Source organism: Leptopilina boulardi, unplaced genomic scaffold (genome assembly GCF_019393585.1).
Source record: "Leptopilina boulardi isolate dan_hultmark-lab unplaced genomic scaffold, ZJU_Lbou_2.1 LbouV2_255, whole genome shotgun sequence".
Lineage (NCBI taxonomy): Eukaryota > Metazoa > Arthropoda > Insecta > Hymenoptera > Figitidae > Leptopilina > Leptopilina boulardi.
In genome coordinates, this window is record NW_026137813.1 from 286,621 (window position 1) to 307,114 (window position 20,494).

Sequence of the window (20,494 nt, forward strand, 5' to 3'; positions counted from 1 at the left end):
ACGAAAAATGGGATAATACTTAGAATCTCTTGATGAGGATCTGAGGTAAAAATTCTCATGTCTAACTTATTTTTTTAAATTTTAATTAAGCTGCAATAATTAGCGTTCGGATTTACCCCGGCTGACCCAATTTAAATTATATATAAATCTTATTTGTCATAAAACACAAACATTGAAAATGTTTAAATTGTATTATAGAAAAAAAATTAATAACTACAACACTACTTTACACAAAGCGGAAATTAATTTCGGATCTCCTTTAAGGGTATGTGGGCAAAGGACGTTTTAGTAAAATAATGTATTATATCATAGTTCATTCAGCGGCCACTCGCTCGAATTGGCGCTGTTTACTGGAGCACTGACACACTCAAGCATCGTCTGTGTATGCGCCGCCATTTTTGTTTCCATTTTCGTTTAAAAGTGCCACTTTTTAAACTTCATTTTTTAATAATTTAACGCAAAATTATGTATTTTTCGTAGAACAGCAAGATTCCTTGTACCCTAATCTATTATCCCTCAAAATTTTAGACAAAAATCTTTTCTCATTTTAGAGTGAAACGTATACTACCAAAAAAATACTTGTTCCCACATAACCTTAAGTTTTTTATCATGCTTTTAGATTAGAACAGCTGTTATGTTGTAGAAATGAACATAACCTATTGAGTTAAAGCCACTTGATTGGTTAACAAAATTAGCGCGCGATAATTTTAAAATATGTCATTCAACTTAATAACACTTAAATATTATAATATATTATTTTTCTTTTTTATTAATAAATAATTTATAAAAATGAAAAATAAACATAATTACAACTGTAGGTAGTGAAAAATATTATTTCTGAAGAATATTTTTGATGGTATTTTTTTTTAAATTCATGATTTACAGAATGTAATTTTTTAAATTACCATTTCAGTGACTATTTTAAAAGACTGAAAAATTATTTTTCACTAACTTCACATTATAATTAACAATTCATCAGAAATTCAAATTATTTATCTATAAAGTTTATAAAATAAAGACCTTAAATAAAATCCATTAATAAAGTATTTTATTAACAGACTATAATCAATTATAAACAAATTAGGACGAAGTACCATAAAGATGAATATAATTTAAAAATAAAAAAAGCAGAAACTGATTAGTGCAAGAGAGATTATAGCGTAAATCACATTTTTAATCCTTGAAGGTAGGATGTTTGTCAATTTTTGTCTAGTTTATACCAATCAGAGTAACTTTTAGACGTAGTGGCGAAAAATGCTAAACCACACCCCCAGCGGACATCCCAATATGTTTCAAGTACATTTTATTGAATTGTCAAGTATTTATTAAAAAAATAAATGTCTAATTTACTTACGCTTGAGGCTTTCTGTGTTCACACTAAAATTTCACACAGTGAAAGATATGCACTCACCTGAAACAATAATAAAAATATTTTTAATTAAATTTCCAATATAATGAGAAATGATTTTTAATAAATACATTTATTTATATGACACATTGCAATATTAAACATAAAATCCATCAATTTTTAATGTTTTTAATATTTTCTAACATTTATATTTAAATTATTTTTACAAAATATTTTTATATATTTATATTATTTAATTTTTTTTTCATTTTTACCATTCGAAAGAGCAGGAAAATAAATTTTTGAAAACATGAAGGTGAAAATTTTTTTATCTTATTTTATAATAGTTTTTTAAAGAATTCAATGTTAAAATTTTTGCTATTGGAACAGTTAAAAAATTTTACACATATTTTTTTATACTTTTTTTTAAATTATTGATATTAATAATAATATTGTCCCGTTTATTTCAATAAATAAATAAATATTATAATATTTAGGTTTTAATTTTCTAAAAATATTGAGTGTCAATTCAACACTATAAATGTTGTGTCATTTATAAAATATTGCGTTCTGTATACATATATATTCCTCGACATTGAACCTGACAACTCTGTTTTCCAGACTAGTGGAAGCATCAACTGGGGCTATTTATTTTAGAATTAACTTCCTACTATACAAATATTGTGAAATGTTAAGTCAGAAAACTTGAAGCGTGATGTCACGTACATAAACGTTACTCTAGTATATCGGCACAATTATTTACATTTTTATATAGGTATTTATATATTTATCTATTAAATGCACAAGTAAACATTAATAATATTAAAGAGAATTAACTAATTTTAGCTGATATATAGTTAATGATGAAAGATCAAGAGATTAAGAAAATTAATAACCAAACAGTAAAAGAATATTTCAAACAATAAAAATAAAGTAATAAAGATAAGAAAATAATAATAGAAAAACATAAATAAAAAAGAAAAATAAGGAAAAAGTAATAAGAAATGAAAATCCGAAAAAATTAGATATGTACAAAATAACTAATTCTTTTAAATTTGTTTGAAATTAATTTTTATTAAAGTTTCGTTTGCGTTAAGAAAAATTTTTAAGTCTTGAGGTTATGTTAGTGCCTCCATTCTAAGAGAATCAAAAATTTATAGTTATGTTTATATTAGTTTGATCTTAGATTAATTTTCTATTTAATTACTATTATTATTTTCATTTATTATATACGCGTATAATTTTTTATTGAAAATCAAAATCAGTTTATATTTTTGATGTAATAAATACTTAAGCTTCGACAGTTTATGTTAAAAATTGATTCTGTCTTTGTATTTTCACTCTTAACTTTATAAACATAACCTATAATTTTTTTTCTTCTTATGTACCTTTCTTCAGTGCGCGTCACATAAATATATATATTTAGAAATAAAAACTGTTATAATAAAATATTTTTTGCGCTAAAAGCATTACCAACAAAACAAAAAAAATATTTATGAAATCCAAAATAAGACATTGTATCAATAAAAGTTATATTTTATTACATGTTCAATAAAGAAATATTTCCACGAAAAAGTAAAGAGCGTTATTTCCGCTTGTCCATACATAAATATATATATATTTAAAATACACTCGAGCTTGAAATACATTCACATACACACTTACAAAAAAAACATTCATTGCAGTTGAAAGTATCCGTCTAAAGCACGTTGCAACTTGCACTTTGCAAAAACCTGAGCAGAATATTTTTCTGTGTCCTTAATATACAGTCGGAAATAAATCCAATTATAATACAAAAAAAAATGCTTCGTTACTTTTCTATTTAATTAAAATTGAGAGTTGGTTTTCAAAATCAATAGTCATCTTCGTTATATACAAAATGTAATTGTAAGAGTACACGTTTTATAAATGAATTGTAAAAATATTTATAATTATTATTTGCAGTATCTATATATATATATATACATATATATTATAAAAAGATTTCGAAAATGACAAAAATTTTGAGGTTATGTTCATTTCAAAACTGAATAGGGCAAAAAGTCCTCCCCTCTCTACGTATTTCCCGCCGAAAGTGACCTAAATTCTGAGGTTATGTTTGTTTCAAGACTCTGAATAGAGCAGCAAGTCGTTCTCCCTTTCCTCATCTCTCTCCGTATTTCGCGCCAAAAATGACATAAATTATGAGGTTATGTTCATTTCAATACTTTCAATATAGCCGCAAGTAGAGGTAGATTTCCTGCCAAAAATGACCTGAATTGAAAGGTTATGTTCGTTTCAAGACTGTGAATATAGTCCCAAGCCCCCCTCTTTCCTTACGTTGAAGGAGAGGTGAATTTTCCACCGAAATTGAACTAAATTTTAAGGTTAAGTTATTTTGCTAGGCAACGACCAAGAAACAAACATAACCTCAAAATTAAGGCCAAAATTTGGCGCAAAAAGATAAAGGAACAAACATAACCTCAAAATTTAGGTCAAACTTTAAAGTAAAATGACCAAAAAACGAACATAACCTTAAATGTGGGTCAAATTTTAGCTGGAAAATTTAAAAAATTAGATAAATTTTGTTTTAAAAATTGAAAATAATAAAAATTATTGTTAATTAAAATCGTAAATGACATTTAAAGAAATAAATAATAAAATATTAATAATAGTTTTAAATTCCAGAAATTGTCTAAACATTAACTCAAACACCTACCAAATCAATAAAAAATAGGGGGCTGGCGCGCGAAGCGTCGCCCCCCTTAGTATATATGAGGCATTCTTTGTCAACTGAAGCCCCCCTCTGTCCAAAATTGGTTTAAGTATAAAATATCGGGCATAGGCCTATTATTTCAATAAAAATAAGTACTTTTTAATTCCGTGTGGCGTTTTTCAAAATTCAAAATGGCGGATCCAATATGGCGATTAACTTTCACAAAATTGATTGAATTTACTTGGAAATTGTTACTCGGGGGTTTTTGGGGTCGCTGATTACGAATCTGGTGTTAGTTTTTAGAAATTCAAAATGGCGGATCCAATATGGCGGATTAAATTTCAAAATTTACTCGGATTCTTCTGAAATTTCTTACTCGGGGGTTTTTGGGGTCGCTGATTACGAATCTGGTGTTAGTTTTTAGAAATTCAAAATGGCGGATCCAATATGGCGGATTAAATTTTAAAATTTACTCGGATTCTTCTGACATTTCTTACTCGGGGGTTTTTGGAGTCGCTGATTACGAATCTGGTGTTAGTTTTTAGAAATTCAAAATGGCGGATTAAAATTTTAAAATTTACTCAGATTCTTCCGAAATTTGTTACTCGAGTGTTTTTGGAGTCGCTGTGTACGAATGCGGTGTTAGTTTTCATAAAATCAAAATTGCGAATCAAAAGACCAAAGACCAATCAAAAAGTGCGCCATACATTTTTTGTTCAGAACTTTCTTCTAATCACTATGGCGGTATTCCCGAAAGATTATCTAGCGAGTTTAATTTTTTGAAAATTTTTCCAAATTATTTTTGAGTGTAGCTCAGCATCCGCTGGACCAATCAATAGGTGCGCCATACATTTTTTGTTCGAAACTTTTTCCCTATTTTATTGGCGGTATTCCGGAACGATTATCTCGCAAATTTAATTTTTCTAAATTTTTTCCAAATTTGTTTTCTAGTTTAGCTCAGCATCCGCTGGACCAATCTAAAAGTGCGCCATACATTTTTTGTTCGCTACTTTTTGCTAAAGACTTTGGCGGTATTCCCGAACGATTATCTCGAAAATTTAATTTTTCGGAAATTTTTCATAAATTTATTCGAGTGTAGCTCAGCATCCGCTTGACCAATCTAAAAGTGCGCCATACATTTTTTGTTCAAAACTTTTTCCCTATTTTATTGGCGGTATTCCGGAACGATTATCTCGCAAATTTAATTTATCTAAATTTTTTCCAAATTTGTTTTCTAGTTTAGCTCAGCATCCGCTGGACCAATCTAAAAGTGAGCCATACATTTTTTGTTTGAAACTTTTTTTTCAGAAAAAATTTAGAAAAATTAAATTTGCGAAATAATCCTTCTGGAATATCACCAAAGTCTAAACTCGGGAGTCTCGAACAAAAAATGTATGGCGCACTTTTAGATTGGTCCAGCGGATGCTGAGCTAAACTAGAAAACAAATTTGGAAAAAATTTAGATAAATTAAATTTGCGAGATAATCGTTCCGGAATACCGCCAATAAAATAGGGAAAAAGTTTCGAACAAAAAATCTATGGCGCACTTTTAGATTGGTCCAGCGGATGCTGAGCTACACTCGAAGAAATTTATGAAAAATTTTCGAAAAATTAAATTTTCGAGATAATCGTTCGGGAATACCGCCAAAGTCTTTAGCAAAAAGTAGCGAACAAAAAATGTATGGCGCACTTTTTGATTGGTCCAGCGGATGCTGAGCTACAGTAAAAAACAAATTTGGAAAAAATTTTGAAAAATTAAATTTGCGAGATAATCGTTCCGGAATACCGCCAATAAAAAAGGGAAAAAATTTCGAACAAAAAATGTATGGCGCATCTATTGATTGGTCCAGCGGATGCTGAGCTACACTCAAAAATAATTTGGAAAAATTTTCAAAAAATTAAACTCGCTAGATAATCTTTCGGGAATACCGCCATAGTGATTAGAAGAAAGTTCTGAACAAAAAATGTATGGCGCACTTTTTGATTGGTCTTTGGTCTTTTGATTCGCAATTTTGATTTTATGAAAACTAACACCGCATTCGTACACAGCGACTCCAAAAACACTCGAGTAACAAATTTCGGAAGAATCTGAGTAAATTTTAAAATTTTAATCCGCCATTTTGGATCCGCCATTTTGAATTTCTAAAAACTAACACCAGATTCGTAATCAGCGACTCCAAAAACCCCCGAGTAAGAAATTTCAGAAGAATCCGAGTAAATTTTAAAATTTAATCCGCCATATTGGATCCGCCATTTTGAATTTCTAAAAACTAATACCAGATTCGTAATCAGCGACCCCAAAAACCCCCGAGTAAGAAATTTCAGAAGAATCCGAGTAAATTTTAAAATTTAATCCGCCATATTGGATCCGCCATTTTGAATTTCTAAAAACTAACACCAGATTCGTAATCAGCGACCCCAAAAACCCCCGAGTAACAATTTCCAAGTAAATTCAATCAATTTTGTGAAAGTTAGTCGCCATATTGGATCCGCCATTTTGAATTTTGAAAAACGCCACACGGAATTAAAAAGTACTTATTTTTATTGAAATAATAGGCCTATGCCCGATATTTTATACTTAAACCAATTTTGGACAGAGGGGGGCTTCAGTTGACAAAGAATGCCTCATATATATATATATCTATATCACTCTATATTATAAAAAGTTTTCATCGCCGCCACCGCCGCCGCTGATTCAGAAATTTTGACAAGGATGGATTATTTCATGTCAAGTGTACCCAAACCAGGTTTTTGACAAGGTTAGGATAGATTTGCCAACCCATGTTTTTGACATGGATAGTACAATGGTTGTTTATACTTGATATGAAATAACCCATATATATCCATATATCTATAGATTAAAACGAACATAACCTCAATAATCAAGGTTATATGTTAAGATATAGGTTAAAGCGAACATAACCTCAAAATTCCACGTCAAGAGTAACCAACCTAAGACCTATTTTTTGACATGGTAAGTACAATATAAGTCTTAGAAATATAGGTCCTAAAAATAACTTTAGAATTAAATGCCATATGTGAAACATAACCTCAAAATTGAAGATAATAGGTCAAACATAACCACAAAATTAAAGGTCATAAGTTAAAATACCTACAAGACCTGCAAGTCAAGCACTCCAAGGTTAAAAGTTCATAGGTCAAAATGCCTATAAGTCAAGTACTTCAAAGTACTTTTGGTTAAAAAGCAAACATAACCTCGAAATTATAGGACTGTAAGAAAAGTAAATTTTATTATTGTGATTTATTTTTAGTTTATTATAAAATTTTGTTTTTTAGCTAATTTCATTAAAATTATAGTAATATTTATTAAATAACGATGCAAATAATTGCAAAATTGTAAAAAACCTTAAAATTTGGATAACATTTTTGTAGGTACTTTTAATACTTGCAAGCCTTTAAAAAATTAATCATTAAAGTGGGAAATAATGAGGATTGCCTCGCGAACCGCGAACCGATGCGAGGCCTCCTGTGACCCTGTGTGTGTGACGCTCCAAAAGAAAAAGGAACAGACAAACAATTTTAGGTTATGTTTAAAGATAGTTTTTTGCTTGCTTAAATGTTAAGTTTTAATTATGTAAAATTAAAATCAATTTTTCTTGAATATTTTGAATCTAATGAAAGCATAAACATCAGTGATTTGCTTTAAGAGTAATCCTCTTTGTATATTTTTAATCCAAAAATCACAAACATAACCTAAAATTTTTCGCCTCTAAGGTCTCTTTTCTCGTAGTGCGTCAAATATAAGGACGTATGAATATGTTCTAAAAATCATTAGTTAGAATTTTCATTTTATGGAATTTCATTTGTCATAATTATTTTTGAGCTGAATTTTTATTTGTTCAAATTAGTATTTTGCAGAATTTTCATCAAACCGATTTTCTATATCACAGAATTTTTATATAATCGAAAATGCACTTTACAGAATTTTTATTTCTTCGAATTTCTATTTGTCAAAATTTTTATTTGCTCGAATTTTCATTTAACATAATAGTGCATTTTAAAGAATTTTTATTGGGTAGAATTTCATTGCATAGATTTTTTATTTTATTCTTTCAGATGAATTTTCATTTGTTCGAATTATTATTTGATAAAATTTCCATATAACCGATTTTTCATACTACAGAATTTTTACTTTACCGAAAAATCATTTAACAGATTTTATAATTCATAGAATTTTCATTTGTCCGAAGTTGTAAATGTCCGAACAAACGATCGACAAAAAGATTTCGGCGCGATTTTTAAAATCCACCAATCATAATTTTATGGATAATTTTTGATTGGTTGATTTTAAAAATCGCGCCAAAATCGATTGTTCGGAAATTTGCAATTTCGGATAAATGAAAATTCTATCAATTAGAAATTCTGTTAGATGATTTTTCGGTTAATTAAAAATTCTGTAGTATGAAAAATCGGTTATATGGAAATTATATCAAATAATAATTCGTACAAATAAAAAATCATCTGAAAGAAAATTCTATGCAATGAAATTTTACCCAATAAAAATTCTTTAAAATTCCTATTATGTTAAATGAAAATTCGAGCAAATAAAAATTTTGACAATTAAAAATTCGAAGAAATAAAAATTCTGTGAAGTGAATTTTCGGTTATATAAAAATTCTGTAATATAGAAAATCGGTTTAATGAAAATTCTGCAAAATTCTAATTCTAATAAATTTAAATTCAGCTGAAAAATAATTATGACAAATAGAATTCAATATAATGAAAATTCTAACTTATGGTTGTTAGAACATATTCATGCGTTCCAAATATTAGGTAAAAAAAATTTTCTCTAATTATTCACAATCTTAGGTAATTTATTCTATTTTGGAAAAAATATTGTATTACATACCATTTACATAATAATTTTTTTCTTAAATAATGAAATAAAACAATTTCAAAAAAGTAGTATCAGTGCAAAAATAGTAATTCAACTCGGTTTCACAATTTTTACCTCGAATAATATAATAAATTTGCAATTCACTTCATTAGAAATAATTTATTTTGCCTTTTTGATGTTTATTAGAATGCAGAAAATTTGTCAAACTAGACAAGCAAATAAAACCCCTTACATATTATTATGTTTATGAAATAAACTTATGTGTATATAGCGTGTGAGACATTACACGCGATAGGTCTAATGAAACACTAAAATGCGAATGATTCATTAAGCGATCTAATCTCAGCATGTACAAGATAACGATCTATTTAATCAAAATCAAAAATGAATTTTTACATAAACTAATAACAAAAATATTCCTTTTGTATTTAACGAAAGATTTTTTAAAGTTCATCTTAAATTTTATTTCCCAATTCAAGCAAAAATTATATTTTTATGCAAAATATTTTTTTTGGGATTAAATTTTGTTTTTCAATTTTTGAAACAAAAAAAAAATTGTAGGCCTAAATATTTTATTATTTTCTGAGTACAAAAATATTTATATTTAAAAAAAAATTCTAAAATATTCTTGAAAAAATGAAAAATAATATTCAATAACATGCTAATGACAAAATAATGTTTTGGATAGAAAAATACAAAATTTATTTCAAGCACCGTATATTTGACCTCCGAAATCGGCGTTGTAATTACTATGCAAATCCTGACGCATAAAAATACAAGGATAACAAGATTTATTCCGTGCATAAAAATTAGAACTATATATATATGCAATCTCGGTCATTAGTATTACAGAACTGCCTAATTTTGGCATTATTCACAGGTCTTAAAAAGATCATTAAACTTATTTTGCTTTAAAAGTGCGGATTTAATTAAACCTTTTCAAGTTAGCATGTTAACAAGAATATTACTATTTTTGAAGGAAAAAAAACAACAACTGATTGAAAATCAATAATACAAGTCAAAAAAAACATCTAGCAATTTTTAAATTATAATTTAACATATAAATTTTAATTTTTTTTAAATGAAAAATTAATGCACTCTCTAAGAATTAGTTAAAGTTTTAACTAATTTCAATTAGTGACTTCTTTTTGCTTTGAAATTGTTAATATATAACTACTAAATTTATTTAATATTAATTAGTAAAATTTTATTAATTTAATTACAATAAGTGAGTCACTGTTTCAAATTAGTTTAAATTTTTACTAATTTAGATTTAAATAATAATTAAGTGTCAATCATTTTGTAAAGGTAATATAATATATAATATATAATAAGAAAAAAAGATTGAATTAATTGTGAAAAAAATCTAATATATAATTCTTCTATCTCAAAAGAAGATAAATTTTTTAAAGCACATGTACTACGTTGACATCGATAAATGAGACGATAAAATGTGAACACGTTTAAACAGGTCGAATCCCGAATTGCAACTGATGAGTTTAGAATAAATTTCACGTGAATTTTCATTTCAACATGGGTATTACCTGCTCTATTCAAGGCGACCACCCTTTGTTTGTACTTGAATGTGTAAACACACCCATATCGAAATGTACAAATTATTGCAAGGTTATGACTATACTTAATTGTTTTCATATAAAATCAAATACTAAATTCTACAATAATGGTATCATTTTCATTATATATACATATATATTTTATTACCCATATATAAAAAATGGATTTTATAATAAAAGAAATATTAAATTTTAACAGGGTATTAAAATTTAATTCAACAACAGGGAATTTATAAAATTTTTAATTAAAATTTGTAGAGTGTTTTTGTGTTGACATAAAGAAAATAAATAATAATTTATAAAACATAAAATTATAAAAAATTACTGGTCATTATTTTATAAAAATATATCTCTAACCTTAGTTTCGAAGAAGTATCATAATTCGGACGAGACAATCTACAGGAACCACATGCGATTTAAGAAAATTTCGAACACTCCCGAAACCACGATACAAAATACTGTTTTGAAAAAAAAGCGAACGCAATTTAAAAATTTTCAAACACTCCCGAAATCACAAAAAAATAGGTTTTCTATAAAAATTTAAACGATCGCGACATAAAAAATTCCAAACACTCCCAAAGTGAAAAAAATAGCTAAAATGACAAAAAAAAAGTTTAACACTAAAATTTTTTTCGTTCGCGAATTAAAAAAATTCGAGCACTCCCGAAGCTATTCACTATTTGAAATGTGAAAATGTTAAATAAATGACGATAAACGAAATTTGAAAATTTACATTCACAATGATCACGTCTAAACAGGTCAATACACGAATTGCAACTGATTGAATTATGTTTGGGATTTTCCAACTATGGCACATTGTTTATGACCTTTAGCTTAAGGTATCCCTTGCATACCTCAATTGTCAACATTTGGAAGGTTATAAAATTCCAAAATTGCTTCGACTTTAAAATATTTCGAAATTAATATTTAAAATTTTAATATTATTTTACTGAATATAAATTAATTAAAGTTTTTAATTTGTAAATAAAATTTTTTTTAATTTACTAAAATCGTCTGACAATTTATAAAATAAATCACAGGAGCAAGATTTACTAATTAAAAAAAAAATTTTTAATTTTTTTATCGCGAAAATAAAAAATATTAATGTACTTCTTAAGATATTTTGATTTTAAAATTATCAAAATTTCCACTCACGATAATATGATGTTTAAACAGGTCAAGACACGAATTGCAACTAACTGAACTATATTTGGGATTATTAATTTTAATGCAAACTGTAAATATACAAAATGTAAGAAATGACAGTTTTGTTCATTATATTTTGTTAGATTTTCATTTTATAAATAAATAACAGAATTCTAACTTATATTCTATTTTTGAAATTATAACATAAACAGAATAAAAAAACACTTAAGAAGAGTAATAATGGGGTTTAAGGGGATTTTAACCTACATAATACTGAAACCTAATTTTAAAAAAAATCACATGCATTTGGGATCGAACCCCTGACTTTTAGAACGCAAGACGTATACTTTGACCACACAGCCACGTTGACTTACAGATTTTTTACTTATGACACTTCTTCTTCAATATTAAAACTGAACTATCTTCTGTTTTTAATAACTACATTATTTTTACATTTTTACACCTAATAATAATTTATAATACTTTTAAATAATTTATTTAAAAAATCATAAAATAAAATTTTTCAAATTGTGAAATTAATTAAATAAATCAATGAGAGAAATGTTTGATTTTTAGATTATTCGAAAATACTTAAAAAATTGTTCAATTGTTTAAAATCGCACTGGGGCAGAAAATGCTACAACGAGAATGCAATTGAATTTCTGTCTCTTTCAAATGAGACCAACGCCATCGATATAAATATAACCATTTTAATTTTACAAGCGAAAAACGAGCATCATGTCAACAATGCACAGTGATTCCAAATGCCAAAAACGTGGCGAAAAATCGAAAAAGCAATTAAATCAATCTGAAAATCTTTACTAGGGAATGTCAAAAAAAATTATCGGATTGGATCAAAACTTATTACTCGGCGGTTTTTGCGGTCGCTGATTACTAATCCGATGTCATATTCTGAAAATTTTAAATGATGAATCGAATAAGGAAGACATAAATGAAAAAAGAGATTTAAATCTCAATAAAATTTTTTTTATCTATAAACAATGAAAATTTAAATTTTTTTTCACAAATGGTTTAATATTCCTCACTTGAAGAGTATTCGGATTCCTCTTCAGAAATTTGCGTTGGTGAATCACAATACAATTTTGAATCTGGAATTGTTGGCTTTTGAATAAATTAGTTGCCTTAAATACCAAAGATTTCAGTTTCTTTGGTGTCAATTTCCTTAAACTAAATATTAATGGATCTGATGACACTAAAAGTCTACAAAAATCATCTTCCATATTTTTAACATGACTATATTTTCTCGCATTTTCTTGTCGATACTTCTTCTGAGATTTGACTAATTGAAAGAAGCGATGTTTCAACCAGCTTTCTAAATCAGATGTGCGCTTTAAATCCTCAAAAAGGATCATTTTTGAAAGTAAATGCACTAAGCTAATAATTGGGGCAATTACAAATTTTTAAGTTAAAACTTTTTTTTCGGCCACGTTTTTGGCAATTGGAACCACTATGCAGTGTAATGGTCAAATCTAATCTAAAACGAGCTTATACCGAAGTCCCCTAGTACGAGTGTTGGTACTTAAATCGCAAGACCCATTGCACCTAACCTCGGCAAGCTCGAACCCAGTCTCCCTCCCTAGAGTCCTGTCCTATTCCAAAAGTCCAGTAACTATTCTACCGAGAGGTCACGAATCCAATCTGGGTCTACAAAAGCATGATCCCATCATTGATGTCTCACTGCAACGTAAGCTGGACAGTGACATAAAATATGAGTCGAAGATTCCTCTTCTGCATCACACAATCTGCACCTAGATGAGACGTTTCTACCTATTTTGTGCTGATGATAGTTCAGGAGGCCATGTCCTGTGAGCAGCCTGACCACTGCTCTAACTCTGTTCTTGTTGAGTTTTAGATGGGACTCGGCAAAGCCCCTGTTGAATTTTCATCCCAACAGAGCCTTGGCCATGCCTACCTACAGTAGTCTACACCCACTCTCCTTCATGACATCCCCTAGACCATCTTTCAATGGCCACTTTCACCGCGCCTGGCATAATGCCTACCGCCGGTTCCGGGTCTACCATAGTCATCTCAGACCCTCTACGGGCTAAGATATCCGCTTCCTATCCTCAGTATAGAGGCCGGGAGTTTTGTGTGTTTTCCCCTAGCTCTCCATTGCCCCTGTGCTTAAAGTCTGCTCATTGTGAGAGCAAACTTCTTAACCGTTAAGATGTGTAGAGGTTTTTCCGCCAGCAAGAAACCCAACGCAGAAGTTGGCGTGGTTCTCATTGCGCCAGTAATCCCTCTAAACACCATTGCTTGTAGTTGTTCAAGTTTCAATTTCACCGTTTTCAACTGGCTTCTAATCCACCAAACAATTGATGCATGCAGAAACCTTGGCAACAGGACCATACGATAGAGAGCCACCGAATTATATCCGGTTTTAGACCCCAAGAGGATCCAATTGCCCTTCTGCAAATCCAAAAAGTAGTACAAAACCTACTATATTGATACTCTAAGTGCTTTCTCCAGATCAGCTTCTTATTCAGAATCACTCCTAGATATTTAACCGAATCGGAAAAAGGCACTTCTTTCCCATAAAATACAGGTTTTCTCACAGTGGGAACCTTGTATTTCCTAATGAAGATAACAATATCCGTCGTGTCTGGATGAAAAGAGAGGCCAGTTCGTTCACACCATCTCTTGACGATCCCTAATGCCCTCTCTGTCAATTCTAACGAGAGACCTTTTACAATAATCAAGAAGTCATCCGCATAGCTTTGCGTATTAAAATCCCTGGCCATTGAGTTCTACTAATAATTCATTTGCAACTAAGCTCCACAATAGAGGAGGTAAAACCCCCCGTGTAATGCAAAATATAATCGCTTTAGTTAAGGGGGGAACACCAGTTGTAACTTTCGAAAAATCGATTTTTTTGTGAATTTTCTTAAAGTATACATATTTAGAAATGTGTCTGTAAATTTCAAAGTTGATCCGGTGAGAAATAAATGAGATATACAGAACACAGCACCGGCGCGTCCCGTGGCATCATACAAGGTAGCCAGCCATACCTGACCCTAACGACAGATGGCAGCAAATTGGCATTTTAGAATCGGCAACCACTGCGGAAGAGTTATTATATGGTCCAGGAATCGATGACTCTTTGTAACTTGGAAACAAAATATCTTCTGAACAAAAAAAAGTAAGTTGAAACTTTGAATGCGTTTTTCTCAAAATGACATTTTCCAAGTCGGTGACCACGATTACTCGAATATCATTAAACCGATTTATTTAAAATTTAGTGTCCTTCATTTACACATATAAGTCTAGTTCGTGATCGAAGGATTTTTTTTATGCAAAATTTTTTTTTATATAGCTGAAAATCGACCGTATTTTTTAACGAAAATCATACTTTTGACTTTGACAGGTCGCCATTTTGTCAAATTTTTTTTTTTAAATCCTTCGATCACGAACTAGATAATCTTATAATAAATGTAAATCAATTTCATTTTTGTATTTCAGACGAAGTATACTCGCAGAATGCTGGTCACTGCAATTCGCCTTTTTTCTTAAGGCGCCACTTCAATTGCTCATATCTCCAAAAGTTTTTGTTAAAAAAATTTTTTTTTCTTTTAAATTACAGCTTTTTACATGTACTTTTAACTAATAAATAGTATTCCTTAAAAAGATTCATTGTTCTTTTGGAAAATATTCTTGTAAAAAGCATTATTTGTTGAGTTACAACTGGTGTTCCCCCCTTAACGCAATAAATTACGTAACATATATTTTTTCATAAAAATAAATTAAATCTTCATGTTTTCATCAAAAAAAGTTACACAGAAAAAAAATTTTTGTTTTACATATTGGTCTGTTTAAAAAAATTGGTTTTAACCCCAGTATTAAAGAATGTCATCTTAACTTTTTTGGAGGCTGAATATGACAATTTAAATGAAATGATCCATATACTTCAACAATAATTAAAAGAACAAAACGGAAAAATAAAAAAATAATTTATAAACACTTTATCTCACAACAGCTTGCGACCGTAAATATAAAAAAAATCACTCCACCTCATCATTGTGCTTCAACTTTTATTATCAGGTAATCCGCGAATGATTTCAAACCATAGAAATTCAGTATACAGTACTGCGGGTTAACGCGAGTGATAATACTGTGAATGGCAGTGTTAGTAAAATTGCCCGAGGGTTTGAAATCGGTATATTCGAGCAGTAAATTTCCAACAAGGTGAGAACCTGATAAATTGATTCCTATTGCTAGCGTTGCATTTTATGAGGAAATCAATCTTTTAGGGAACATTTTCTAGTTCCATCTGTTTTGATATACTTATATAAATAAAACATTTTTCCAATGGGGACTTTTGGATATTTTTTTTTTCTCTTTTGTTTGCAACTCAATCGATCATATAAATATTTTGCAATCCGTTATATTACACGAGCGCAGAGCAAACGCTCATTAATCAATGTTTAAAAAACATTATGTTGAAAATGATAGGTTCAGAATATAAACTTCCGTCCAAAAAAAAGTGATTTATAATTTATGAGCAACACTTTGTTGGTTGTCAAAATAGAACTATATAAAACGGAATAGTAAGAGAGAGAAGTTTTCTTGTACAAAAATGAACACAGAAACGACAGTTTTGACGTAGAGAAATAAAAAAGCAACATCCGTATCATATCCGTATGTCTTTGGTAATTTATTTTCGGTTAAAAAATAAATTAAAAAATTTAGTTAAGATAAAAAATAAATAAAAAAATAATAATAAATAAAAATTTTGATGCTTGTTGTTGATTTAAGTATTTCAAAGCAGATTGGAAGGAATATTTGTTTTTGCGCATAAAGAATAAAGAGGATCATTCCAAACAAATATATCTTTTCTCGCACGCAAAAGAAAATATCTTCTTGAAAAGAAAATGTATTCATTCCATTTAAAGTTATATTTTTCTCTGCGCTTCTATTTTTACTCTTTCATTCATTTTCATTTTCAACTATTTTTTTTTCTTTTTTTTTTTTTCTTGAATTGAAAAGGTATTTTCTTTTGTTATATGTATATATGAAGAAAAAAATTTCTTTCTATTATATTATGATAGAACTATTTTTTATTCTAAACGATAATATAGAAAATTAATAATTAAATTTTGCGAGAAAAATATATTTGAATAATATTATTATTTAGAATGCAAAATTTTTTAACTTAAAAATTTTTAGCTATTTATTTTCCAAAGAGTTTTGATAGAAATACGGAAAAATCTTGTGTATATTTTTAAACCTAAAAATTTTTAAGAAATTTTGTTTCCAAAACATTTTTGATAAAATTACCCAAGAAATTTTTTACAGTGTATAAATTTAGTTTAAGTTAGTAATACTTAAATGCAAATTTGCTAGAAGGCGATATATATATATATATATATGAAAGTACATACGAAGACAAATGTCTCCATTTGCACTGGATGAACATTTTCTTTTGTACGCATAAGAAACACCAACTAATTGCATTATATGGTTACTTCTCTCTGGCTTAGAATTTGCCTTTTTGCAATTTATATTATAAATATTTTTTTACTTTTTCCATTATTATTATTATTATCATTATTATTTTTATTATTATTTTTTTTTTAAATTATTAATATCATCTTTTCAATTTTATATATTTTTGTTTTATGCAATTTGTACAGTCTCTGTTTTTCAATGTGTATATAGGTAGTAATTTTTTCTTCTTGGAAATAAATAACATAAAGGAAAAGTAAATAAAAAGTGCATGCATATATATATATATATATATATATATATATATATATATATATATATATTGAATGCTAGTTTCTACACTTGACCAAACAGGAGAGAATTGCTATTCAATATATTGAACGCACGATGTAGAATACATTTGTAAAAATTGGGTTTTCGTGATGGTTTTCATTCACCGAACGATATTGGAAAAACGCATATATAGTTACAGTGCAAGAGTTTTACGATATGTCAAGTGAAACAAATATATATATAACAAAACTAGAAACTATAGATTTTTTTTATAACCATTTACATTTATATATGTGTATTTACAAAAATAGATGCAAAAAAAAAAAAAAAAAAAACTAAAAATAATTTTATATTTTCTATATGTACACATGTGTAGAAATTGAAAAATGTGGGCCTGATTAGAGTACTAACCAGATTTTCTTATCGTTGATTTGTCCCTTTCTAGAGAAACTGGCTAGTGCCCTTACAAGACTGTTACGATGTTCTTAACCAATACCCTAATTAGGGAAATTCCTATCAGGGCCTTGTCAGTTTTCCTCTATATATTGACCTATTTTGTGAGATTATTTTAATTCATTTAATTTCATTATTTATTTTCATTTAGTTAATTTTATTATTTATTTTTAGTATTTCTTTACAATTTATTTTTTCTATTTGTTTACAATTTATTTTTACTATATTTTTTACAATTTATTTTTACTATTTATGTTTACTATTTATTTTTACCATTTTTTTTTATTATTTATTTTTTACCATTTTTGTACTATTTATTTTCACTATTTATGTTTATTATTTATTTTTACCATTTTTTGTAGTATTTATTTTTATTATTTTTGTACTATTTATTTTCACTATTTATGTTTACCATTTTTACTTACTTTTTTTACTTTTTTTTACTATTTGTTTACTATATAAATGACGGTTTTTACAATTTTTTATTTCAAAATTGTATTCTATTTATAATTAAAACATGAACCGAATAATAAAACACCTAAGAATAATTTTGAAAAATCTCACACGCATGGGGGATTGAACCCAGGACCCTTGCGACGCGAGACATGTACTCCAACCACAAAGCCACGTTAACTTACAGATTTTTTTTTATATCACTTCTTATTAAATATTATGACTGAATGATAGTTTATAATCTTTTTAAATAATTTATTTAAAATATTATTAAATAATTTTTTTTTATTGTTAATAAATTAATTAAATAATTACAAATAAATCAATATCAGAGAACTAGGAAAACTAGTGTGGTCCTGACTAGCGCCCTTTTTCGAATCTAGTGAACATCCTATTTGGGGTTTTGACCAGTAATTCTGGTGTTATCCCTAAAATAAAAAAAATATTAAAACACTATTATAAAAATTTTCTTTAAGCTAATAATTTTTTTTTATAAAAGCTAACGATAAAAACAGTTTATTTACATTTTTTCCAAACAGGGAAAACTGTCGAGGCCCTGACCAAAGCCAAAAAAAATTATTTATTAAAACACAAGTATAAAAATTACTTTTAATTCTTAATAACTTTTTTACAAAAGGTAAGGTTAAAAACTTAGTTTATTTACAATTTTTCCAAATAGGGAAAACTTTCGTTACCCTGACCAAAGCCCCATTCCAACTAAAACAAAATAGGTCAATTTCTGTCCGGATATTTCATAATTATCTTTTAAAAAATTTGAAAAAATACTTTTTTTTAAAATTAAAATTTAATTGTTTTTTTATTTAAACATCTAAAATAGTAATTTTTTAACTACATGCATTTGATGAAAAAAAAGTAGGTGAAATAAATATGTCTCAAAAAAAGCAAAGGAACTTTAATATAGAGGTAGAAACATATCCTTTTCCTAATTACATTGTGTATATGCAATTGTTGGGGGATTGGTCAAATAAAATTGTGTATTTCTTGTTACAAGAGAGTGGAATTAAACGCATATATACTATAAATGTGTTGCAGTATAGCTCTATTAACAGCCAAGAATGAAAGGACTTCGCTTTAATGCTTCCTTTATGTGAGAGATACACCGGACATCGTTTGGTGGTAACGGTATTCGACGCCGTTCATATATATATATATGTGTATATACGTACACACATGGACAACAGAGGAAAGTTAAACAAAGCATAAGCGAGAAACTCGTAAGGGTGGTAACTAACTCATATAATTGGATCTGACAGTATAAAGCCATCTTCAACGTGGCAATGATAGACCCTAAATATATATGCAAAATTTTCGACAATAGAAACAAACTATTATCACAATTAAACTATATACAGCTTAAACATCAACTTTCATATTCAATATATTTATGTGCAAGTGACTCTTCTAAAAGTGACCATTCAAAATTTGTGTTTCAAAACAAAAAAAAATTTTTTTTTTATAGATTTAATTATTATTTTTTGTATAATAATGTTATAATATAACTAGAGAGAGAGAGCTTGCTTTTTTAAAGGCTTGCAACTATTAAAATTATTAAAATTTTATCCAAATTTTGAGGTTATGTTCGTTTCTTACTTAGGCGAATTTGAAGTTATGTTTTTCGTACATAGCCTCAAATCCAACGGTCCCTTGACATATGTCCTTGAATTTTGAGGTTATGTTTGAGCTAAGGCCTTAAATTCTGGAAACCTATGCCCTAGAATTTTGAGGTTATGTTTGATCTCTGACTTTGAATCCTGGAACCCTATGCCCTAGAATTTTGAGGTTATGTTTGATCTCTGACTTTGAATCCTGGAACCCTATGCCCTTGAATTTTAAGGTTATGTTTGATCCATGACCTTGAAACCTGGAGACCTAGGACCCTGAATTTTGAGGTTATGTTCGTTTTAATACTAATATATGGGTCGCTCCACGTCAATTAGCCTGTGGGTTTGAGGTTAAAATCAGAACTAAAATACTAATATATGGGTCATTCCATGTTAAGAGTAAACCGAGGAGTAATCAACCTAACCTAACCTAACCTTGTCAGAAGAATCATTTCCAAACAATCCTTGTGCAAAAATTGAAATGTGAAACTAATAGGGAACTCTCTAGTTTTCCCTATCTGTGGTGTGGAACTAACAGGAGAAACTAACTAGCTCCCTCTTACGTTATTTCGAAGCAATAGACCACTCAAAGTAAAACTAGCCAAGGCC

The 20,494-nt window shown here is 28.4% G+C and overlaps 1 protein-coding gene across 6 annotated transcripts in view; it reads right to left on the minus strand.

Annotated features, from left to right (window-relative positions):
- LOC127280826 (5-hydroxytryptamine receptor 1-like) overlaps positions 1-20,494 on the minus strand; it is a 262,830-nt gene that overhangs the window by 156,746 nt on the left and 85,590 nt on the right. Inside the window, exon 3 of one of the 6 annotated variants that reach the window (XM_051304101.1) lies at positions 1,355-1,411. The exons of the other annotated variants lie outside the window; for them this stretch is intronic. The gene's annotated coding sequence lies outside the window, so the exon portion shown is untranslated. The remainder of the gene's footprint in view (positions 1-1,354; positions 1,412-20,494) is intronic. 6 annotated transcript variants of the gene reach the window in all.